Source organism: Natator depressus, chromosome 1 (genome assembly GCF_965152275.1).
Source record: "Natator depressus isolate rNatDep1 chromosome 1, rNatDep2.hap1, whole genome shotgun sequence".
In the NCBI taxonomy this organism is placed as follows: Eukaryota; Metazoa; Chordata; order Testudines; family Cheloniidae; genus Natator; species Natator depressus.
The window spans coordinates 198,261,354-198,287,242 of NC_134234.1; the positions used below are offsets into that span (position 1 = coordinate 198,261,354).

The window sequence follows — 25,889 nt, forward strand, 5'->3', positions numbered from 1 at the left end:
GCACATAGATCGATTGGGCAATCCTTATCTGTGGCTCCATTAGAGAGCTAAGCACAGTTTGTAAATGAAACGTAGTCACTCTGGAGATGTTCCCATCTAGCAGGAGGAACAAAACAAAACAAAACAAAACAAAAAACCCCCTGAGTCCCACTAAGCAGCTGAGGCTTCCAATGAGAGGTGACTTTTAGAAAGATGGCCAGGAAAAAGCTGTGGCCATTGATGCATGCTGTAGTGCCCCATCTGTATTTTAGGAACCCAGCTTCCACAAGCCATGACTAACTTTTTTCCTAAGTGGCAGAAAGTGAAAGATTTCTGCCTCCACTCATTTATTTATTTTCCATTGCATCCTCCCTTTTCCCCAATGAGAATCTGGTTGTTTGTTTGGTTTTTTTTTAAAGTAAGCAAACTGCTTACACCATAACTTTTATGGGGGGAAAATAAAAGCCAGGTAAAGTCAGCAAAGCAGCAGCTGGATTTAGAGAGAGATTAAAAAAAAAGGAGAAAAGAGCAACATATCAAACTCACTTGATCCCGTTCCCCCCTCAATCTCTCCTTTGATTTATTCCAAAATATAAAATCGGGGGGTAAGGGAACTGAATCTCCTTTCAATATATTTTGTTGCTGTCACACATTCTGTGGTCTGCTTCTGTCACTTTCCATTAAGGAGAAAAAAACCACCCTAATAAAAACAGAAAAACATATCTCAGGCGTTAAGCTCGCTCTCCCCCTACCCTTTGTAAAGAACTCTTTGTTCTCTAGTGAAAATGCTGAAAAAATCCCCGGGCAGCGACTCCCTGAAACAAGTGCAAAACACTTAGAGGCTTTTGGGCTGGCTGAGAGCCAGAAACCCTCCCGCTGTCTGGTTAGGAAGGGGGGGGGGAGAGAAGAGAGAGAGAGGAAAAAAAACTGGAGCTTCCTTTAATAGATATAGGAAGCTTTTTTTTTTTTTTTTTTTCAAAACTGGCGGTCAAGCGTTAAGTAACTCCCCGTCTAAATCCACCTGCTGGAAATGAACTTGGGTAACCCCCCCCAGGAGTGCACAAAGAGAGGAGACACAGTAACATACTCCATACTCTTCTCCCCACCCCCCTCTTTTGCCCTGCTTCCATTCTTCCTGCTCCCATCACACGAATGCCCACAGATTCTCTCCCCCTCCATCCAACAACAAACATACCAAAATAAATGCTCGCTCCATCTCCAAAAAAAAAAAAAAAGCTTTCCATCTTGCTTGCGACACAGTGATAAGGGGTAGGGAACATCTCATACCTGGTGTGAATGCTAATCAGCCAGGAGTTCTCCTTTTTTCCCAAGACAGGGAACTGTTTCCTTCCAAATTTATTAGAACCTCCTCCACTGCCTCTTTGAAAAACCTTCTTTGTCACCCTCTTCCCAAGTCCTGATACTTCTTTAAAAAAAAAAAATGGCTTCGGAGCTCCTTCTATTCTTGATATTGATTCTCTCTCTCTCCCCCCCCCCCACCCCTCCTCCTTTCTCCTGTCTCTGTCTCTTCTGAGTGGTCTATTGATAAGTCCCTAGAGGCACTGGGTCAGCCTGCCCGTAGGAAACCAGACACAATGCACAAATCTCCGAGTGCCATTCTGCCATCAGCAAGCAGACCACGTTTAGGAGAGAGAGAGAGAGAGAGAAAAAAAAAACAGAGCAAAAGACAGAGAGAGAGAGAGAGAGAGAGAGAGAGAGAGTGTGAGAAAAAGACTGATTGGAACAGGAGGGAGGGAGAGAGAGAGAAAGCAAGGGAGAGAGTGAGAGAGAGGGAGAGGGAGAGAGAGAGAGAGAGAGAGCGACGCTGCCAGTCAGGTTAATCATCCCTACTTTAATTAGCTGTTCGGCTTAGACATAAAACAATTGAATTTGAATGATCTGTCAGTGGGCTCGGCTGAACCAAAGGGGAAATGCGAATATTAAAAAAAGACTGTTGGTGTATTCTGATAAGCTAGACTGGAAAATCCTCAAAGGGTAACTATTAAAACTTACCACTGAACAAAAAGTACAAATACAAATGGCATTATACAGAGGCCCTCCCTAAAAAGCTGGGAGATTCCCTCTCTCTTTTTTATTAACATGCTATCAAAGGTTCTGTTGGTGGACAAACACACACACAATTCTGGAGCCTTCAAATTCTACCTGTCCTGCAGCATGGAAAAGGGGTTTAATTTTGTTATTAGAGGTATTGTTTTTGTTTTCAAAACAAGAACTTAATGTTATTCAGAGGAATTTTTCTGATGGATCAGGTGGACTTTTAAGGTGTAGAGACTATATGCTCTGTGAGGGTATATCTTTGGAATCAACGGCTAGGTAGGGTAGACAGATGCCACAGACAGACACAGATACCAATTGTAGATGGATGGATGCTGGAGACAGAAAGGCAATCCCAGGTATTATGGATAGATAAGTCCTAAGCATAGCACAGGGTCTCCTTAAAGGCAAAATTTCTAACTACAAATAGGTGCAAACCAATCTATTCATTCTGCCCTGCATTGCAATCTGAGATGCAGCTAAAATGGTTTAATTGTAGTGATAAACAGTGCAGAGAAAGTACGGCATGGCAGGCAGGGGAGGTATTTATGACACTTCTGAAAACTCTACTTTTAACAGGTATGGAATTGCCACCCTCTCTGCCTGAAAAAAGGGAATCAGGTAACATCACTGCTACTACTAGAAGATGTTTAACCCTCAGGACACTATGCACAGGACATCCATTTATCCAAATGGTGGGAATTCCCCCCCCCCAACCCCCCACACACATGGAAAATGTATTATGTGCAGGAGGTATGGTTTGTTCTAGATAATCCAAATGGGGTAGGGCTGGAGAACTAAATCCATGAATTCCACTTTATGAATATCTGCTGTTAATCACCATTTGTACAGATACAGCTATGCCACACAGGTTCATTTCTGAAGTGTGGGAACAGGGTAGAGAGAAAAAGGGATAATCCTTTACACTTAAGACTCTGAGGAGATGATTGTCTTTCTGGAAGACTAGCTCTGGGCATCTCCTCTCATACTGTATATTTTGGGTGTTAATGCTTAAAAAAGAAGCATGCTCTATAAATTAATTCAGAGTTATCTTTTTTACATGTGATAAACCTATCAGCAGGGTTAGTGCTACCTGTATGTATGCGCCATACGGTAGGTGGACAGTTGACAACTGGCAACAGCATTATAACCTATTCCCAATGCCCTGTGCTCCAGGAAGAGGATGGGTTGGCCATTTGTCACTTATAATTCAGTGCCCTAGGTGACTCTATCCCACCTACCCCTAAATCCAGCTCTGCCCATCAACTGCTGTCCACTGACTAAGGACAGATTATCTAAAGAACTAATCTCGTTCAAAAGGAGACAGATCCACTAAAGAAGCAAACAGAATAGAATAAAACAGATAGATAAACGTACAAGTCCCCCTCCCTCACACAAAGAACAGTTGCCCATAGAGAAGTGAGCAATGTCCATTAGCTGTGCTACAGAAATGAAGTCATTTCTGAGGAGTGCAAAAGAAAATCTCAGTGAAATACAGTGCAGTCAAGAGCCCACAAAGAAGGAAAAGATCCTCCATTTTAAAAAAGGAGTTTCTAGAAATCGCCATGAAACAAACTACTGTTCTTTTCTCTGGCTCAGTACTGAACTAATAACCCAATGAGGTGCTAACTGGCTCGGTACAGGTGGCAGTGCTACATTTCTGATGAGATACAGCGAGGTCCTGATCACTTGAGTCAGGGGTCCAGTGGAAGAAATAGTATGTACTCATGTAATCAAAGACAATCACATAATATCATTATGGCACTAGGCAATATTATAATGGCACAAGGGGGCTAAAAGGGTTGCACAGGCAACATTATTACTGGCATTTCATAACTTTTGAGTTCTTGATTTTGCAACATTAATCTTAGTTTAATGAATTTTTTAAATATAATTTCCCAGTTTTGTTAAAAAAAAACACACTGAACAATCAAATTTCATCATGTGGGACCATACTGACCCTTACATGACTGGAAGGTTTAGAGTTACAGCACAGAACTCTAGCACTTGAACTGACACAGTAACTGGTAGCAGTTGTACGCTGTTATCTTCAAAGTGCACCAGCCACCACAGAGGGATGAGAAAGATATTTTGCTTGTGGGTTTCACAGCTATCTGCTGACAGAAGAAGAATGCTGTGACTCAGGAATCCTGGGTTCAATTCCAGGTTCTGAAGGGAGGGAGCTCTAATGCTTACAGACCCTCTTGCCTCCATCCCCATCTTGTCCCCTGCTGCTCTTGTGCCCAACCATGTACCCCACAGCCTGGGCCCTTCTGATCCCCATATTTCCTGCTCCTATCCCCTTCAGCTCCTGTCCCGCAACCAAGTCCATCCCATTCCCCTGTCCTTTTGCCTCCCTCAGCCTGTCCCCTTCTCCTCCTGCTCCTGTCCCCCTGCACCAGCCTGTCCCCTACCAGCCTCTTTCTGTTCCCCCTTCTTCTTAGGATGACCAGACAGCAAGTGTGAAAAATTGGGATGGGGGTGGGGGGGTAATAGGAACCTATATAAGGAAAAGACCCCAAAATTGGGACTGTCCCTATAATCTGGTCACCCTACTTCTACTATCCCCACCCCTGGTCCAACCTATCCCCATCATCGCCACTCCTATTCAAATCAGTCTGCTTTTTACTTCTCGTCCATGCTCCCTGGGCAGTGAGCACCAGCAGACTGAGTACTGAGAGCACATGAAAGGCAGTTTCCTTGCACTCACTTCTGGTGTCCAGTGCCCTTGGCTTGACCATGTCCGTCACTCTCAGTGGGGGTTGACCATGCTCAGTATGCAGCTCTGAGGGGAATGGAGCATGCTCCATTCAAACGGAATGTTCAGATAATTCAGCTGTCAGCCTCTAACAAACCTCTACTGAACACGCGCACACAGCTAATTTCAGAGGTTTATAATTTGGTCATATTCAGAAGGATTTTCACGGGGAAAACAAAAGGAACACCCCTGACTACAAGACACCCTCTCTCTCCCAGCCAAATGCCAGTCACTGTGCCAAAGCATGGAGGCACCAAAGCTTCTAAAAGAAATGTTTGTAAGAATTTTAACATTGGTAGAACATCATATTTTTCTATAAAGTCATTCTCAGAAATGGCCGAACGTTTTTTCCAAAAGATTTATCAGAGGAACCTGATTAACTGACTTCTCGGTTCACTTTCTTGGTATTAGATACTCTGGTTTAAAACCCAAGCCTTTTGAAGTCTATGGGAATTTTGCCATTGATTTTGGGGGGTCCAGGATTTCACCCTAGGTGAATTTCTCCTATAGGACATGTATTTCATTAGCAGACAATGAGCTCCTGATGAACTGGTTCCTGAATCTCCTATAGTTCCTAGTGTAGAAAGCAGCCCTAAGGCCTCTGCTGTCAGTGGGTGTGATTCTACCCTGAGTTACGTTGCTCAAACAGCCACTGATTTCAATTAGAATTTCACTTATATAACTGAGGGCAGAAATGAAGCATAAATGCAAGAGGCCAAGAACGAGTCTAGAATTGTACAATACCTTCATCTCAGGAGATTTTATCACAGTTATTAATTCAGCTACACCCTTATGGCCTCTTTCTTTGTTTCTGTCTCTCACTATCACTATCATTCTTCCTTCATATAAATCATTGAGGGTGCCTTGGAGTTCTGGCCAAAGAACTGAAATGAAAGTCCAGTGTATCAGCCTGAGTGGTATTTGCTGTTTCCATCCAAATTGAAACAGGTAAACTACAGTGGAGGAAGGTGGGAAGCCCTGATGCATGGTATGCATTCTATAGGTACAGCATGAGTATATAACATAGGAAAGACATTCACATATGAACATTGCCAATGGGTTTCCTGTTAGCAAAGGGTAGGATTTACACAAGCAAAAGTCACCATTAGCATAGCTCTAAACCTGCCAACTCCCTAATGTGTTACAAAGATGACCCAAAAGGAGGGATGCAATAAAAACAGAAGGGTAGGAGGGAGCTGGAAATGACAACGTTCATTTCTTTAATAAATATAACTTTTGCTATAAGCCCACTGATGACATTTAGCATTTCACATGTCAGTTCACATTAACGACAAATCACCAGGTCTGTGTGGTACAGAGGAAAATTTAGTTCTAAAAAGAGTGAAGTGCTTTGTAACGAAGGACAGTTAAGAAATAAGATGAGCCGGTTAAGAAATCTGTCTGCCTGACAAAAGTGGTGTAACTATATTCTCGCAGGACAATTTGTTTAAATTTATCCCTTCAGACTTCATTGAGTCTTTCAGATGTAAAGAGCTCTAAGTCTATGCCATGTAATTTCTCTTCAGAGCAGAGGTCTAACTTTGCACAGCCTGTTGGAGGGGATGCGGACAGGGATAAACGTCTAAACAACAGGAACCTTTTTGAGAGGAAGACATGAAAGTCTGCTTACTATATACTCAGTCCCCTGCCTACGGGCAGGCATTACTAAAAAAGTTATGAGACTCCATGTAGATACCTTGCCTATCCATTCAGGATCAGTACTAGCTCATACTGTTATGTTTGACACACATATCCACATGCCAATAAGGTGAAAAATGCCACACTTGCTATCCAACCTACATCTCTCCTGTCTTAACTTTAGTTTCTGATTACAAGGAATTTACCCTTGTGCACAATGAACAGGTTCATTCCTACATCTTTACTCTATGTATAGACTTCCCAAGCTTACCCCCTTGTGTACCATAATTGGATCTGCTTTCTAGCACCTGTTCTTGAAACATCTGGTACTGGTCATGTTCAACTCCCAAAGCATTTCCTCATAGGAATTTGCCTTCATTCCTTAAAATAGCCATGGTAGCCTTTTGCTTTATCTTCTCCAATCTTATGGAGTGCTTCTATGCTGAAAAGTGACTCAATTAAAATAGCATAATCCAGTGCTCCACGTTCATTGTCTCTTAGTGACTCCAAATCAAATGCGCTTATCTTTACTGGTAAATTAAGCTTTTTCCAACTGCCAGCACTGCAAACTCACTCTGGGATCTAGGAATCAAGTCTTTTTCCCCTTCTTGCACATGATCAGCAATAATAAAATCCTGAAGGGCAAATTATGTCCTCAGCAACATCTCTGCAGTCCTATTGCCTTCAATTGATTTTCAAAAGTTCAGCCTGCAGAGACTTTATAAACAATCTAGATGACGAGACACAAGACTAAATAGATTCCTGCCCCCTCTCTTTTCTTAGCTGTATAGGGTCAAAAAGCAGTAAAAACTTATTTACATCACTAAAATAAGCAGATCTGACTCCAACACACACAGGCAAGATTAGATAAGTTTCCATTTGTACAGTCACCATTCAGGGTAGAATAAAAAAAGACACCTAACACTGTACTCTGTGCCTCAAATAAGGCATGGGAAGATGTTTAGACAATGAAATCATTAGTTTCCTTCCTTACCCATCTCCTCCCCATAATCCATTTTTTACATTTTGTTGTTTGAAAATACATTTACAATTACCAGTACAACAGACTGTATTTATAATCAAAAATTAAAATGGTTAAACAGCACAGCATATTATATTAACTCTATTTTTCTTAAGAGACTCTATGAACAAGTAAGTAGCAGGTATTCAGAGATGGAGGAGGCTTAATTTGCTCTCACACTTCCCTGCGTAGGTGATTAGAATGCTGCTCCAAGAAACTTTAAAGGAAAGGCCTGTCCCAGATTCTTCTAAATGCCCAAGTGAAGTGTGTTCTAGATGTCTCCTGCAACTCATTCCCCTGCTAACACATTCACAAACTTTACACGCTGGTCTTCTAATCATGCCTTAACACGTCCACAACCCATCCCCTACACTGGGGGCTGGGAGCTGGGTACAGAGCCCTTAGACATGTTCTCCACTGGAGAGGCATAAAGGGGCCTTCATGTAATTAAGCGTTAGGCTCGGTGCTGGGTCCAACTGTGTGCAGTCAATTGCAGGATGGGGCCATAATTATAGCAGCTAAGGTAGTACTTTTTACAGTTCTATTATATAAGGGCCAGATTCTCATTTACACTTAGGTCCCTTTAAATCACTCTGGCAATGTAAAGTGGCCTTAAAGAGGAAATAAAGAGCAACGTAAAGAGGCCTTAGTGTAAATGAGAATCTAGCCCAACATGTTTAGGGGAATTTCCAGAGCAGGTACATTAATTCTTGCATAGCACATTTGATTATAAAGAATTTTCTCCTCACAAATGATGGCACCTAAAAGATTATTATAAAAAGTTAAACTTCAGAAAGAAAGCTATTTTAAAAATGATATATATGAGAATGCGTATTTCTATATAGATATGTAAATACACACACATTCACAGAGATCTAATTTACTCTGTAAATAACTGGATACACACATATTGTACATTAGATCTGTACAAAATTAAAACAATTTTTCTGTGAAATTTCACCAAAAAATGTTTGCTGCTTCAGATTATTTCATGCCTCTTCCTTTTTAAAATTTCGGGGAAATTTTATGAAACAACTATATTTGTAAAGAAAACGTGAAAATCCAAATTATGAATTTCAAAGACATCTTTAGGTTGAATGGGTTTATCTTCATTTTGAGATAAACTTTTAAAGTTTCCAATAAACAAATTAAACCCAGTGCTTTAAAAGCTGGTTAAAGGTAGATTCACAAGAAATATTTATATTACTTTCTAGATTTTTCTATGTTTCCTCCTTATAACTTTTTAACACTCCCTCCCCTCAAATTAAAGGATAATCTGTGGGCAAAAAACACCACTTCCTAAACCATTAATGAGTCTAGCATTAGTGGGATTGGAGAAAGTACCATCAGTGCTGGAGTATTACATAAGACCATGCTAGTAATAGAATAGGGAGTCTAGTCTTTTAAGATGTGTTATCTGACCTCTTTGCTCGGGAGAAGAGCCATATGTCAATATATTCATTTTCTTTCTGTGTTTAACATGTCAGTTTTTCCAGTGGGCCCATTTTGAGTGAAAAAATGTGTGAAATGCGGCTCAATATTTTGGCAAATGCAGCTCATTTTCAAGTTTGTGATGAAATGTGAAAAACAAAATCAAATGTCAAGCAGATTTGCTCTTTGTTGTAAATACACATACACACACAGACACACCCACATGGTCCTGAGCCTGTAAAAAAACAGAATCACTTGTAGTATTACTACCACGAGCAGTCAAATCCCATTACAATCGATGGGTCACATGGCCAGCTGGTGAAAATCAGCATAGCTCTGTTGAAATCAATGGAGCTATGCCAATTTCGATCAGTTGAGGACCTGGCTCCAAAGGAAGCACTATGCCTGATAACAAGTATTTGCAGGAGTGGGCCCTATATGCTTGAAGCAAGAGAACTGCAAGTAGAAGTAGGCCATGCTTTTTTGGGGACGGATGTGGGAAATAATTAATTGAAAATAAGGAAATAATAAAGCACTACATCACAGACTTCATGTATGCTCAGTTCTGGTCAAGGAGGTGATGTGAGGTTTCCCTTTGAATCAAAGCAATGTAGCAGATAAAAGGACCTGTATAGCCAGGGGGATTTCCTGAGGCCATTGCAGACCAGCTCATCTGCTGTTAAGAGGCTCATATTCATGAGAGTTTTGGTTGCATTTGTAACATTTTTTCCAGGTCCCCTAGAGCTTTAAGTGCCACATCACAGTGCTTCAAGCATGGCACTAAATGCACAGCACAGGACTAAGCATCTTCCTTTTCTACTCTGGATTTCCAGGCGTCAGATGGTGCGTTTCAGTCTCTTTATCCTGAGTTGATTTGTGATAGAGATTTTTTCTTCATGCAGGCTGAAGAAAATGTTACTGGTTTATATATATTGTGTTGTGTTGTGTTGGAGGAGAGAAGGTTAAGTTTTTTTCGAATAGGTTCATTATTTTTTCTAAACTGGAAGGCTTGAAACCTGCCATCAGCAAAGCATATCAGCCTGATCCTGCTCTCACTTATGTCAGAGTGAATCAGGAGCAATTCTACTTAGGTTAGTGGAATTACTTTGGCATATAAATCATGTAAACAATTGCAGAATCAGGCCCATTGAGCCAAATGCAATAGTAAGGTCAGTAATGATGCAAGCTAAATGTCAGGTCACAAAGTGGAGGTAGAGTAGAACCTCGGAGTTATGAACACCAGAGTTACAAACTGATCAGTCAACCACACACCGCATTTGGAACCGGAAGTACACAATCAGACAAAAAATAAAAAAAGCAAATACAATACAATATCGTGTTAAGCATAAACTACTAAAAAAATAAAGGGAAAGCAGCATTTTTCTTTTGCATAGTAAAGTTTCAAAGCTGTATTAAGTGAATGCTCAGTTGTAAACTTTTGAAAGAACAACCATAACGTTTTGTTCAGTTACAAACATTTCAGAGTTATGAACAACCTCCATTCCCAAGGTGTTCAGAACCCTGAGGTTCTACTGTAGGTGGCAAAGCGGGGTAAACTTGCTCCAATTTTCCATTGAAGGTTCTTGTAAAACAAGTGGAACTTGCATGCTGAGGCAAAAAGCCCATGTAGCAGAAAATGAAACTGACAGGAAAGTATGATGATGATGATGAAGGCAGGGGTAGGGGAAAATAAGTGGAAGTCACACTACTTTGCCACTTACACGCACTTTTCTACTCACTTATGTCCAGCTTGCAATTCACTGTATCATTTAGATCACTGCTGAATTTAGCCCCGATGGGTTTAAACTTTAAACTATTAATTATTTCTTGTGATATAACTATTTCATTTTAAAAACTGGTTTGATCGATAGATTAGTTCTAGATTAAGTGATTTAACTACAGATGGGTAGGTGTTTGCTCTATATTAGGCTAGTGTATTGCTGAGCAGGTACACATTTTTACATTTGAATGTCTTTAATTATTAATAATTTTAAAGTATAAATTGGCAGAGCAACTGTCTCCGTGGAACAGTGCACTCAATGTCTCCAAATTCTATCCAATATCAGAAGGTTCTGGTTAAATCCTTTAGGGATCAGTTATGGGGCATGAGCAAGTAACACTACCTCAAAAGATAATGAAAAGAAGGAAGTTTGAATTCCATGGGCAGCACCTTTCAGAATTTATTCCAAAAACTCTGGGAAAATAATGTGTCTTAGTTTCCCCATCTCTGAAGTAGGAATAATATTACCCTATGATGTTGTGAGGCTCATTTAGTTCCTTTCTGCACCAAGTCCCCATTTCATCAGATCATTTAAGTTAAAGTTTCAATCTACTCCTATTCAGCAAAACACTTAAACACATGCTTAATTTTAAGCATCTGCTTCAGTCCCATTGGAGTCAACAGACTGAAGCACATGCTTAAAAGAAGCGTGTGCTTAAGTATTTTGCTGACTAGGGGTCCAAGTCAATCTGTGCCTCAGTTTTCTCAGCTGTAAAATGGAAAAAATAATACCTGCCTACCCAGCATGGGTGCTACAAGGCTGAGTTCATTAATATCTTTGAAGCACTTTGACGTCTGCAGATGGAAGATAATAGAGAAGTGCAAAATAATATTAATTACAATTATGAACTGCAGCAGAAGAAAACCTGGGCCCTGAACTCATTTCTTGGAAAGTTATAAACCTTTTGAATATATCTTTCCCCTGTGAAGAGTACTAAAAAGGATCTGGTCTTGTTTTTATGCTTCCAGACTAGCAGAGGCTGGGAACATAGCTCTTGGGGGCGGGAGAAGTGCTTTGTAATGCTTTCTCTAATGACATTTTCTATTCGGTGGAAGGAGCCATATCCTCTCCCTACTTTACTGAACAGAGTGTCACCATGAGGCTGTTTGACCGTTGAAAGAATTGGAAGGGATAAGAATAAGAGGAAGTCAAGAAGGGGTAGGGGAGATTTTCAGTGGGGAAAAATCCATCAAAGGCAAAAGTTAGAAAGGCTGGATAATTTTATGGATTCTTCTTCTTTTTCCTGTATGCTGCTTTTCCTGGTGAGGGTCGTGGCGGCAGCATGGAGAGTAGGGAGGACCAGATCCCCTTTTCCTCCACAACAAATTCCAGCTCCTCCTGCGGGACTCCCCAGCTGCGAGATAGAATCCCTCCAGCGTATCCTGGGCCAGCCTCAGGGCCTCCACCCAGTGGGACATGCCCAGTAGAGTTCCAACAGAAGCCTCTCAGGAGGCATCCTTATCAGGTGCCCGAACCACCTCAACTGGCTCCTCTCGATCCGGAGTAGCAGCTCTACTCCAAGGCCCTCCCGAACAGCCGAGCTCCTCACCCTATCTTGAAGAGCAAGCCCAGCCACCCTGTGGAGAAACCTCATTTCTGCCACTTGTATCCGTGATCTCATCCTTTCGGTCATTACCCAAAATTCATGACCAAAGGGGAGTATGGGGACATAGAGTGACCTGTAAACTGAGAGCTTCATCTGAGAACTCAGCTCTTGCTTCACCACCATGGACTGGTACAGCGCCTGCATCACTGCCGGCACCACAACAATCTGCCGGTTGATCTCACACTCCCGCTTGCCATCACTCATGAACAAGATCTCTCGATACTTGAACTTGTCCACTAAGGGCAGCTGCTCCCCCCTCACCTAGAGAGAGCAATCTACTTTCTTCCGGGAGAAGACCATGGCCTCTGATCTGGAGGCGCTGATTCTCATCCCAGCTGCTTCACATCAGCAGTGAAACATTCGAGTACGTGTCAGAGATCACAGTCTGAAGAAGCAAGAAGGACATCATCATCGGCAAACAGCAGAGATGTCACCTCCGAGTTCCCATACCAGATGCACTCCACAGCTCGGCTGCACATTGATATCCCATCCATGAAAATCGGGAACAGTAGTGGGGACAAGATGCACCCCCTTGGTGGAGTCCAGTGCTCACCTTGAACAAACTCAACTTAATGCCAAGAATACAAACATAACTCTCACTCCAAGAATAGAGGGACCAGATAGCATGCAAAAGCAGCACCGGCAGCTCATACTTGTGCAGCATTTCCCACAAGACATCTCAGGGAACAGTCTCATATGCCTCCTCCAGGTCTACAAAACAAAGGTAGATTGAAAAAACAAACTCCCATGACCCCTTGAGTATCCATGAAAGAGAGCAAAGAGCTGGTTCTTTGTTCCACGGCGGGGACGGAATCCGCATTGTTCCTCCTGAATCCGGGGTTCAACTAATGGGCTTACATAACCTCCTCTCCAGCACCCTGGCATTGGCTTTGTTGGGGAGGCTGTGGAGTGTGATCCCTCTGTAGTTGGAACACACCGTCTGGTCTCCTTTTGGAAAGATCGGGACCACCACCCCGATTTGCCAGTCCAAAGATACTGCACCTGCCTTCCATGCAAAAGGCGATGAGGACCCGTCTCGTGGGCTCACCGCCCATGAGACGAAGGGTGAGAGTCAGGTGCGATGCTAGAATGGCAGCAGGAGGGACGGACCACAACGGACTGGCCCTCTGCAATGGAAACTGGCTAATTTTATGGCAAATAGTATTATTGTAGTTATGTAAAATAAGATGAGTTACTCAAATGTCATGCTGCAGAGGCTCCATCTTAGGGCTCAGGAAGGACTTATGCATTTAGGGTACAGCATTGTGCAATTGGTCAGGTGCATTAAACATAATTTTCACATTCCTTTGAACTTCAGGTGCCGGACAGGGTAGACCAGACTCAAGGGACCAATGGTCTGATCTGGTGTATGATAGCAAGTCCTATGCTTCTATGAAATAATAGTAGGTGCTCTGAAATGATACTCACAGAGGGCTGAGCAGTGTATGAGAAGTAATGTACATTATGAAAATGAACTGGAAGTTTAGTTAAAGGTTAATAAGTCTCCTTCCCTCCACTTGCCATCGAAATGAATGACGCCCATTCTTGCTTTGGCAGAGGGGAGGACTAGATGAGCTAATAGCTCTTTTCCATCTCTAAATTCTCTGAATCAATGACTAACAGGCTACAGCATTTCATGGCAAAAAATATGTGGCTGTTTTCTAGTTAGAGAAGCACAAACAGAATCCACAGCAAGTCAGTTACAGGGTCAGAGGGTTGTTTTGACATTTAGGAAATATTAAAACAGATTTTGGTCTTTACATTTGTAAAACAAAAGTCTTTCCTGACCTCAGATCTAATTTGCCAAGTTTTAGCTGTCCACAGATTTTTCTAGCTAAGCTAGAACTGTCAGAAAAAACAGCGTTGTTGTGGGTCGTTGCGTCTGGATTTTTAAGATGGAAAAATGATAGACTTAACTATGGCATGGTTCCGGCCTCATGCTTTATTACTAATAGGTACACCTCTCACAGTCACTAACTCAAGAGGCAACCCCATTATTGTTACTTATAACTGGATGATACATTGCCAAGTATTGGGAAACCCAGTAGCTTGAGATAGCTGTTTCATTTGTATTTTCATTGCTTTATTCGCAACAAATTAATGAAAATAGGAACATTAGAATTTCAGAATAGATCTGCTCTAATGAGCTCATTTTAGCACATAGGAATCTGGGTATTTCCTCTTGTTTTTGATCAGTGTTTGTACTCCTCACATTGCCCTCTGCTCCAAGTACAAATGGAAATATTTTAACACTGTATCTGATGAATGGGTGGGCAATTGCAGAGCTCAGATAAAACACACTGTAAGGTGCAAACAGCTTGAGACAAGGGCTCCTAAATAACCTGTAAGGTCAAGTGGGCTACATGCATGTCTGGAGCACACCCTTTCTTCACAGGCTTTAGTGAAACAAAATATATGTGAATGCTCAAGTATCTAATTTTCAAATGGTCATTGACTAACTGTCAAAGCAACAACAATTTCCTCAGAAACAAAGCCATGCATTGCTCCTCACTGTGGGCTATTTCCATGCCATATTTTCCTCTTTCACAACCTTTGCCCTTGCCATGGCTCAAGCTATTCAAAAAGGTTGCAAGGTCACTGGGCTTTTTTTAAAAATGGGACAGGAGTAATTCTCTCCTTCACCTCCCACCACATACACTTGCCACTCACTAAAAACAGTGGGACCAGTTTTGCTCAAGCTTTCGAAAAATAAAAACATTTTAAAAAACATAAAACAAAAAATCACCTTTGAGCAGAGGCCAAGTCTGTAAAATTTCAGCTCAAAAGGTGATGGTTTTAGGAAGTTATTAGTGACTGAAAACAAGAAGGCTAGAATGATAACCATGTGGAAATCTTCTTTATAGTGGACACTGCTGCTCCTGACACAAGAAATCAATGTTCTTATATAAAGGTTGCCCTGCTAAGGAAACTACACACAGTGAAAACTCCTTGGAATGAAGCAGCAGCAAAGAGGTTGCTGCAACGGTTCTGTCTCTAGCAGGCTGTATTCATGCATCTGTATTATTAAATATGTGCCAGCTCTAGCAAGCTCACAGTATGGCGCAAAGTGCTATAGTTACAGCTGGGAATGTGTCTTTTAAGGCTGCTTCATTTACTAGATTTTGGCTTGTTCCTCCTTCGGGGATGGGGTGGGGGAAATGCACTAGGTTGGATTTATATATTTATTTTGGAGGCGGAAGTTTTGTAAGTTCTAGCTGGATTTTAGTGAATAGGAAAGCAGGGAATTTGCCAGCCTGTTACACAGTCACACCAACTACTGTCTTTCTAGAGCACAGAAGATGCTTACAGATCCTTCAGAGTGAGTCTTAAAAGATGCAAACTCCTTCTCCAAGGAGGGATTTATCTCCATCAGATCAGCAAACTCAATTATTTTAACTTCTATACTCTTTCTCCTGTTTTCTCCATCCATTCATCTCAGTATATCCCCTCTGGTTGACCAATACCCAAAATCATATGATCTGAAAGATGCCAAGACGTCTCAAAGCCCCTCATCCTGACACCTCTTGGTGTGTGAGATATATATGTACTGTACAGTCATAATACAGTACAATGCAATAACAACATTCAGCATTTAAAGTACTTTCAATACACGGATCTCAAAGCATTTAAATGTTATGGGCCAGAATGTTATGATCAGAAGTTTGTTTGCAAACATGCACAAGTGAAGTTGTTGGAAAAGTGCAAAAAGCATCCTATCCCTCCATCCCTGAGCAGGAGCTGGCCTTAGCTGCAGTCTTTGTGCTCCATTGAGGCACCCAGATTGCTTTTGGTGAGAAATGTTAGCAGCACTAGCCGCTACAAAAGGGGAGAAGAGTAGGAGAGCCATGGCCCACCCCTTCACTATGCTTGGCAGAGCAGGCTGGCCACAGAGGGGAGAACACACCATAGCCTCTGAAAGGGTCGTGTGGCCTTGTTCCCCCTAGGTGTCGGAGAGCTCTTGAAGGCATGTGCCTCCCTGAGATGCACTGCCTCCCTGAACTCCCACTCTGGTAGGGTGCAATTTCACATCATCTCTGATGTGGGGCTGGGGCTTAAATTAATAATTTAGCTGTAACTGATTAAAGTTTGGATCTAGTATGAAAGTGACTGTAAAAATGACATTGTGGGGATTACATTTACTGTATCTCAGTGACTCCATATCAAATGGTCTCAAAATACACATTAAAAGCCATTGTCCTCCCCCTAAATATCATGCTGCATACTCATCCTGAGAATCCAGTTTCTGAAATAAAAACTGAGGTAACAATTCTTTTGATCATGCATAAGGCAGAATGGCATTCTGTACCTGCTCCCAGAGTCATTGGTTCTGCAGAGCTAACAAGAGACAAGAATGGTGCAGACTTATCAGTAAAGCAGATAGGACTCTCTATACACAGAGAAAAGGAGTACTTGTGGCACCTTAGAGACTAACAAATTTATTTGAGCATAAGCTTTCGTGAGCTACAGCTCACTTCATCGGATGCATTGATGAAGTGCATCCGATGAAGTGAGCTGTAGCTCACGAAAGCTTATGCTCAAATAAATTTGTTAGTCTCTAAGGTGCCACAAGTACTCCTTTTGTTTTTGCGGATACAGACTAACACGGCTGCACTCTGAAACCTATACACAGAGAGAGCATGTCTGTGGAGTAAGAAGGGACTGGTTTAGTAAAGACACTTTTCTGAGCATAACTGAACTTTAAGCCTCATATTCTTGCGAGCAAAGTCATGATCATCACTATCTTTCAGATGAGGAGAATGAGGCATGGAGTTGCAAGGTGAAGAGATTGGTTTAACATCAAAGAGGGACTTATACCCCTGAGCTAACCATAAGATCATACTGCTTTTACTAGAGTCTTCCCATTATTGTACCTTTTCTTCTTCTGTCTGCCCAGTACAATCATCTGAGAATACTTTAGCACAATGGTTTTCAATCTTTTTTAATTTGTGGACCCCTAAAAAATTTCAAATGGAGGTGTGGGCCCCTTTGCAAATCTTAATCATAGTCTGCAGACCCCCGGGGTCCACGGACCACAGGTTGAAAACCACTGCTTTAATACATTTCTCTTTATATTTCTAAAAATGTCACGAAAATATTTCTGATTTCTGGAAATAAAGATGTGACCTGTCATGATTTAAACGACTGCCTAGAAAATATGTAGAGGTCATAATGGCAAATAATATGCCATTTTACTAAAGCATTGAAGCAATATGGAAACATATAAAGTAACAGAGCAGAGATTTCTGTAGCTCAGCTCCTCACCCAAGTCAAGGAGCGGTGAGATTATATTAAATCACTGGCAGAGGTTTCAGCCAATAAACTATTGTTTCTGAGTTACCAATTTGATGATATTTTGAACAACAGTCTTCAGGTCATGTCTTCAGGATCACCTTTTCAACCTCATTAGCCTTCAGCTGGGTAGTGGGAGATGGATGGGAAGGCGTATGCACAGGTTTAACTGGGGGCAACATTTGGAGACAGTGGGTTGTACACCTGTAACTGAGGGTATAAGCTGGCACATAGAACGTGTTACCTACTGATAATATGTGAGATGGAAAGCTGAGCTTGATTTCAGAGCCCATGGTGAGTTTATGGGGCTGGTGACCTGCTCATGAACAAAACTGACATTTCCTATTGTGTCAGGTTGCAAACGGGAATGCTACAGATTTGGAAAATATGACTGACTATATCTGGATGGAGAGACTACTCCTGGTTACTGAGGAATGATCTCCTCAGCTGGTCTGCCAGACTGTTGTGAACACCCAGAAGCTGGGAGGCTTTGAGGTAGATTGAGGTGACAATACAAAACTCCCAAAGCAGTATTGCTTCTTGGCACAGAAGTGATGATCTGACCCCTCCCTGTCTGTTCACACAGGACATCGCCACTGCATTGCCTGTATGAACTAGTAAATTCCTTCCCTTGATGCAGAAGAAAAAATCATGACCAGCTAGATGAATGGCTCTTGACTCACTCACGTTTATATGGAAAGCTAAATCCTGGCCAGATCAGAGACCTTGAGTCTCCAGAGTTCCCAGATGGGCTCCCCAACCCAGGGCAGAAGCATCTGTAACCAGAGTCAGAGTTGGCTGTGGGGAAACAAAAGGAACTCTCACACATACATTGGATGGGTCCATCCATCAGTTCAAAGAGGCGAAGACTTCTGTGAGTACCTGAACCAGCATATCCAGTGGATGGCGCTTTGGGAAGCACACTGAGCTCAGCCAGTTCTGCAGCTTCCTGAGACAGCCTGGCATTCTGAACCACATAAATCCATGAGTCCATGTGCCCAAGAAATCTGAGGCAATTCTGTGCTGTCATGGCAGGATGGGCTTTTAGGTATAATGAAATATCCAGTACTATCTGGAACCTGGTCTGTGGAAGGAATGCCCTGCCTCCCACAGAATCCAATAAACTCTATAAACTCTATTTTCTGAATAGGTGAGAGGATTGACTTTTCGCCGTTGATCAGCAATCCCAACATATCGAAGGTGGACTGGATCTTGGCCACACTGGATATCACCGAGCTCTTGGACTGTCCTCTCACCAACAAGTCATTCAGGTATGGAAACACGTGAACTCCTGATTTCCTTAGGAATGAAGCCACCACTGCCATTAATTCTGTAAGAACACCAGGGGGCCACAGATACTCCAAATGGCAGGACTGCAAATTGATAGTGGGATTGGTTGACCATAAATCTGAGGAATTTCCTGTGGCATTGGTATATTGTTATATGAAAATATGTGTACTTTAAGTCAAGGACACCAGGATCTGGGGATGGGGGTGGGTAATGGATTCCAGAGTGACCATGCAAAAACTTTATTTTCTTTATGTATTTGTTCAGCTCTCGAAGGTCTAGTATGGGTCTGAGACCTCCTTTTGCTTGGAAATAACAAGAATAAAATCCCTTTCCTCTGTGCAGAGGAGGAACTTCCTCTATGGCTCCCAACAGGAGGAAAGATTGTACCTCTTGAAGGAGAACCTTCTCATGAGAACGGTCCCTGAGAAGGGATGGGGAAGGGGGGGTAAGATGAGGTTAGAACTAAGCTGAAGCATGTATCCCATTTCCACCATGCTTAAGACCCACTGGTCTGTAGTGACATGGGTCCAAGCACTTAGGAAATGAGACAGCCAGTGTGGTAAAACCAGGACAAACAGCTACAAAAGCGGGGGTAGTAATTACTCCTAAGGGATTAAAAGGCCCCTCCCCATCCACTGAGGAGAGAGAACCATGGAGCAATAAGGTTCAGCTGGAAAAGGGGTTGCTAGGGAACCAATTAGGTTCAGCTGACTCCAACTACTTGGGACCTTTTTAAACCCTCCCCTGGGTGGTAGGAGTGGGGGAGTGAGAGGAGCAGGGAAGCTGCCAGTAGGCTGTTTGGAGCAAGACACCAAACCTTCCTAGTAGGAAGGCTGCACTCGCTCTCCAGAAGGGAATGAAAACAAGCACAAGGGACTGACTGAGGAGAGGAGTAGCAGGACCCTGTGCCACCTATAATGATTCACCTTGCCCCAAATCTCAGTCTCCAAGGCTAAAAAGGACTCAGCCTACTGAGACAAACAAGGTATTTTGTCACACCGGTCAGAAAAAATAGGGGTAGGGAAAGGCTGGCAAACTGCAACCTGGAAAGCTTCCCTTGACAAGAACATAAAACTAACTGCTTAGTTTTCCCAGTCTGTCTGAATGAGCATGCAGTAGATGAAAAAGGAGGTGGTGGGGGTGTCCTTCTGTAACTTTCCCCTTTCCTCTTAGATTGGTCCTGCTGGCACGGTGAAAAGGAAGCATAATAGCAGGACTGTTGTGGATGGAACTGCTTCTTCTTTGTGAAAGGAGTGTAAATAACCAAAGACTTGAGTGTAGCACTAGAGTCTTAAGGCGATGAAGCTTGTCATCAGTCTGCTGTGAAAAAAATAACTGGTCCCTCAAAAGGGAGATCCTGAATGGTTTGTTGGACCTCCTGAGGGAGACCCGATGACTGTAGCCACAAACATCTATTCAATGTAATGGCCAGTGCCATGGCTCTAGCACCAGAATCTTCAATGCAGCCTGAAGCAAGGTCTTAGCCACCATCTTTCTCTCGTCCACTACTGTGAGAAATTCTTGACTTGCCTCCTCTAGGAACTTCTTGGTAAATTTTACAACATTGTCCCAGAGATTACCTAGTAACAAGGCGATGTGGTTCCAGTGGGCAGCTTTGGTCACTAAAAAATTAATCCTGCAAAAATGGAAAAGTCGATCTCCACCAAATGTTGATGTCTGGATCAGTGATATGGCTGACCTTGCAACTAATGAATGGCTGGCATTCTGCAGAAAGGGAATGCCCGAAAAATTCAAAGCAATTTGGACTGACTTTTTAGAGGTCTACGATTAACGGAGATCCTGAAGATAGATACATTGCTTCCCATCCCCTCTCTTTATCCTAACCCTCTCTAGTTCTTTTATGTATTATGATGAATCTGGTATTTTGGTATATTTGTTGTATTTGGAAAAAAATATAAAAAATTATAAATAAAACATTGTGTCCCAGAAGGAGAAATCATAATGTCCTAGCAATGGTTGCTGATTAGAATTCCAGAGTTGTAGTCCAGCTGTTGAATAAGCTTTTCCGCCAAAAAAACTCTCAAGCTTCTTTCCATCTTTTGATTTCGGGCAGATGCCCACTGACCCTAGCATTCTCTTTTGCACGTAATAATGTACAGACCCCAATGAGGAGACCTCTACTCAGTCCTTTTAGCTGTAAGAGGCAGGGAAGATAGCGTTTGCCACAATACTTTTGTGGGCTCTGATCCAGAGTAGCCTCATTTGTGAGGAGTGGCACTTGACAAGGCCCACAGATCCCAAGGTATCAACCAATCTGTGTGAGTTCTCTTGAACTACTTCCACCTGTATATCTAGGAAGGACGTCACCCTCTTTAAGAGGTCCTAGTGAGCTTTGTAACCATTCAGGTGAGAAGAGGAAACACCAGACTTTGCCTTCTCGAATGATAAGGAGGAGGAACCAAGGCTGGCTGAGGTGGAGCTTCCCCCAATTTCTCCAAAGGGGGATTCACTGACGCAGAATACCTACGATTGGTATCAAACTCAGTGCTAGGAGCAGCTTCCTGAAGATCTTGAAGTGCAGCTTCACGATGTCTGGTGGAGGATGTAGAAGGGGAGGGTATGGTCAGGATCTGGAGACTGGAGGAAACCCTATAAGTTCCAATACAGCCATTGATATGGCACAAGAGACCAATTTCTTCCTGATCATGGCTCCCTACTAGCAGTCCAATGCAGAAGTTCTACTGAATACCAGGGGTGAAAGCCCTTTGGAAGAAAGTGATGGCTAATATGATATGGCCTTTACACATAAGATCGAACTTCTGACTCAGACGATAAACATGAGTCGGAAGACCTCTCGTAGCCAGCAAATCCATGAAAGTGTCTGTCAGTACCAGGCAAGATAAGAACATAAGAATGGGTCAGACCAATGGTCCATCTAAGCCAGTATTCTGTCATCCAACAGTGGCCAATGCCAGGTGCCACAGAGAGAATGAACAGAACAGGCAATCATCAAGTGATCTGTTTCCTGTCACCCATTCCCAGCTTCTCGCAAACAGAGGGTAGGGACACTCTCGGCATCTCAGCCCATTCTGGCTAATGGCCCACTGAGGACCTATCCTCCATGAACTTACCTAGTTCTTTTTTGAACCCTGCTATAGTTTTGGCCTTCACAACATCCCCTGGCAAAGAGTTCCACAGGTTGAATGTGCATTGTATGAAGAAGTCCTTCCTTGTGTTTGTTTTAAACCTGCTGCCTATTAATTTCATTGGGTGACCCCTAGTTCTTGTATTATGTGAAGGAGTAAATAACACCTCCCTATTCACTTTCTCCACATTATCTCTCTTTTCTAAGCTGAAAAGTCCCAGTATTTTTAATCTCTCCTTGAACCTCAAGGGTGAAGCCAGCACTGAGAGATCACATGCCATGGCATATGCCTCAGGCACTGAAGGCACAGGGAGAATCTTTGCAGCTGTTTCTGAACCAAAGATGATGGCATTGCTGAATAAGATGGTGCATCCTTAGAGATCATTGGTACTGGTACCGGCGCCAGAGTCAATGACCCTACCTGAGGTGCTATCTGTACCAGGGACTGCCTCGGCAGGATTATACTCTACATTCTTCCCAGCTTGTTTCCTGGACTTTGGCGCTGGGGAACTCAATCTTCTGGATGATGGGTCCCTTGATGAAGTCTTCTGGTGCTTCTTCTTTGGTACTGGAGAAGGAGATTGGAGACAGGACTCTGTCATGACAGGAGAAGCACTTGTAGGTGAAGTAAAGGCGCCTGGTGCCCTCTCCAAACCGGAATGCTCTGAGAGTGGAAGCTGCCTCCATAAGAAGGTGCTTTAGTGTGACCTCCCTATCCTTTTTAGTTCTGGGCTTAAAGTCCCTGCAGATTTGGCGCCTGTCCCTAATGTGAGTTTCTCCTAGGCTCTTCAGAAACCTGGAATTAGGGTCACTGACCAGCACCTTGCATCCAATGCAGTTTGAAGCTTGGGGACTGAAACATGCACTGGCACTAGACGTCAGTATCCCAAACCAGTGGGAACAGAAGTGTACAGTAAGTACGCTAATAAAAAAGGAAACCTAATAGCAGAAAACTGCATTAAGACTATAAAAGATCAACTGTTAACGAGTGCCAACTATACCATCCCACAGCAGCATGTGGCAGCAGAGGGCACATGCGCCACCCTGACGGGTACCTCTAAGGGAAAATCTCCAACACTAGTGCACTGGGCATGAACATACCTGAAGTGGAATGGAGATGTACAATCATTCAAAGAAGAACAGCTCTTTACTTTCAAACTGAACATATATGATAAGGAAATCAGTGAGAGACAATAAATATGGAACGCCACTACGTCATATTTAGAAAGTTGTGTTTTAGAATAGAATTGGACTTTGAAGCATAGGATGAGGATACATAAGACATGGGTTCTAATGCTGGCTCTGCTACTACCTTCCTATATGACCTTTAGCATGTCCCTTATATCTCTGCCTCAGTTTTCCTGTTCGAAAGATGTGAATAACAACACTTCATTAAGTCACAAGGATGTGACAAAGCTTAATTCATTACATTTTTGTAAAGAGCTTTGAGAATCACAGAAGGATGCTGTTATGCATGTGCAAATTATCATTTTATTACACTATCATATTAATTATGCTATAGTTGAATTTGAGATGAGACTGTCATACTAAATCCCTTCCATTAGTTGCTTATACTACTCCAAAATAGTTACCTTTTGGTCAGACACTTGGTCATGCCTTGTCTCTATCCAAAAGTGACATTTTTAGGAAAGTTTCACAAAAATCCAGTTAGCCGTTTTTGAGTCATCCTAGTATGTAAAAAATAATTTCCTGCTGTTAATTTTTCCATAAGCTTTCTGCCCTTAAACATGCTTGTATAATTAAAATATGGCTTTGTTTTAAAATATCAAACTTGACATATACATAGTCCTGAAAGAGAAGTAGCAACTTTGCCATGTTTGAAAGCATTTGGTTTTGAAATAACAAAGTTATTACCATTTCAGAATAGCTAAGTGAGCATTTACTGCCTTAAAGATTCCTATATGCTTTGTGTTATGATTTTCAGATTGTAGCCATTAGTGAATCTACTGAATTGTGTGAAGGATAAGAATAGGAGGTCTGAAGTTAGACTTGCAAGCTATTTACTCCTGAGGGAATTCTGTGTCACCGCGCAAGTGCAGAATTAATGTCCCCTGCAGATTCCTCCCCCCAGAATAATTTATTCTGATGGGGAGGTGAAGGCAAGTTGCAATTACACCTTTCACTCACCAAAGGCTGATGTGGTGCCAGAAGAGAGGGCAGTCTCACAGGCCAGAGCAAACAGCCATGGGGAGGGACAGGGCAGAAGCAGTCTTCCTCACAGTGCCCTACTCACAGGCCCAGGTGAGGAGGCATGAATATGGGGGGACGGAAAAAGTGGGGCACATGGGGCTGCTGGGGGGGTGTCACACAGACTGGGGTTCAGAATGGGTAGTGGAGTGGACACACTGGGATGAAGGCACAGAAGCTAGGGGGTGACAATATTGAGCCAGGAGCTGAATGGGAGTGGGAGTGCAAGGCCACATGGGACAGGAGTACAGGGGGTGGCTGAGTGGGGGTTCTGTATTCATATGCCTAAGTAGTAATCTATTTGTAACCCCCCCCCATTTCCTGAATCTTTTTTGTTGTCTGTATTGTTACAGACATACTTGCTTACAGGTATTTGGAAATAAACTACCAAAATAATTGAAACTGGAGTGATTATATTGTGTTATTTTGAAAAACAAAAGATGCAGAATTTTGCACAATTTTAAAATATGGTGTGCAAAATTTTTAACTTTTTGGCACAAAATTCCCCCAGGAATTTGAATTATCAGACAGAAAATTTATATAGCCTCTAAAGAACTTGGAACTATTACTTAGGTGAGCAATCACCAGCACCATCCTTTCTCCTGTAACAAAACCCCTCTATAAATTTTTAGTGTGTCATCTCTGAAAGAGTTTATAACATTTTAAAACTAGCATATAAAAATCAAATAATAAGTACATTCTTTAAGTGCATGCTGGGATGCATAAATTATTGACATAAAAAGTTGCAACTAAAAGGCTCAGGGCATGAAAAGAAATGGCTTAGTGATCTGGATAACCCTGATGTTGTCTGAAAACTGAGCAGGCTTATTATTTGGCTGGAGAGAATCTGAAAATATCAGGTCTTCTAGGCTTCATGCTCTTCTGTAATGGTGTATCTTGAAGATTTTGAGACTTATTTTCCATTGTCATTTACACCTTTGCATGGGTGTAAAACAGTATCAGATCAGACTGGTGGCATTTTGCATTCACTTTATACAGTCATAAATGACAAAGCAAAGTGCCAGGCAGGTGAGAATCAGCCCCTTAATAATTAATTTAATGTGAAATGTTTTAGATTTTGACTTCTTACCTCATGGACTAACCTGTGGTTATGGTGTGGTAGCACAGTGATGGGTATATTCGTAATACCTAAAACAGATTAGATTGGATTTGATAGATAACTTGGGTTTGATTCCTGATCCTGTTTTCTCACTCCTACAATATAAGGGCCCATGTATGATACACAATGTGGGACAAACTGTGCTTTTCAGCCACTGGACAATCTGAGGGTCTCAGCTGGAATTCCTCCTTCAGGTGGAGGTAACTCTTCCAAGGGTGAATGGTAGCTGCAACACTTTTGCAAGAATGCAACATGCACTGCTCTCTGGCCTTATCTACACTACCACAGTAAATCAATCTAAGTTACGCTACTTCAGATACATGAATAAAGTAACTGAAGTCAATGTAGCTAGATCCACTTACCGCGGTGTTTACACCGTGCTGTGTCGACAGGAGACACTCTCCCGCCAACTAACTTTACTCTTCTTGGGGAGCTGGAGTACAGGAGTCGACGGGAGAGCGCTTTGCCATTGACTTAGCGGGTTTTCACCAGACCTGCTAAATCGACACCGCTGCACTGATCACAGCAGTGCCGATCTAGCTGTAAGTATAGACAAGCCCTAGGTGTGGGGTTGAGCTCTACTAATCTGTGCATACAGCTGCTCCCT

General features: G+C 42.4%; 1 protein-coding gene across 2 annotated transcripts in view; it reads right to left on the reverse strand.

Moving 5' to 3' along the window:
* Window positions 1-25,889, reverse strand: part of ZBTB20 (zinc finger and BTB domain containing 20) — a 617,628-nt gene that overhangs the window by 122,039 nt on the left and 469,700 nt on the right. The window contains exon 1 of one of the 2 annotated variants that reach the window (XM_074974221.1): window positions 1,267-1,470. The exons of the other annotated variant lie outside the window; for it this stretch is intronic. The gene's annotated coding sequence lies outside the window, so the exon portion shown is untranslated. Of the gene's footprint in view, window positions 1-1,266; window positions 1,471-25,889 lie in introns of those variants that run through there. 2 annotated transcript variants of the gene reach the window in all.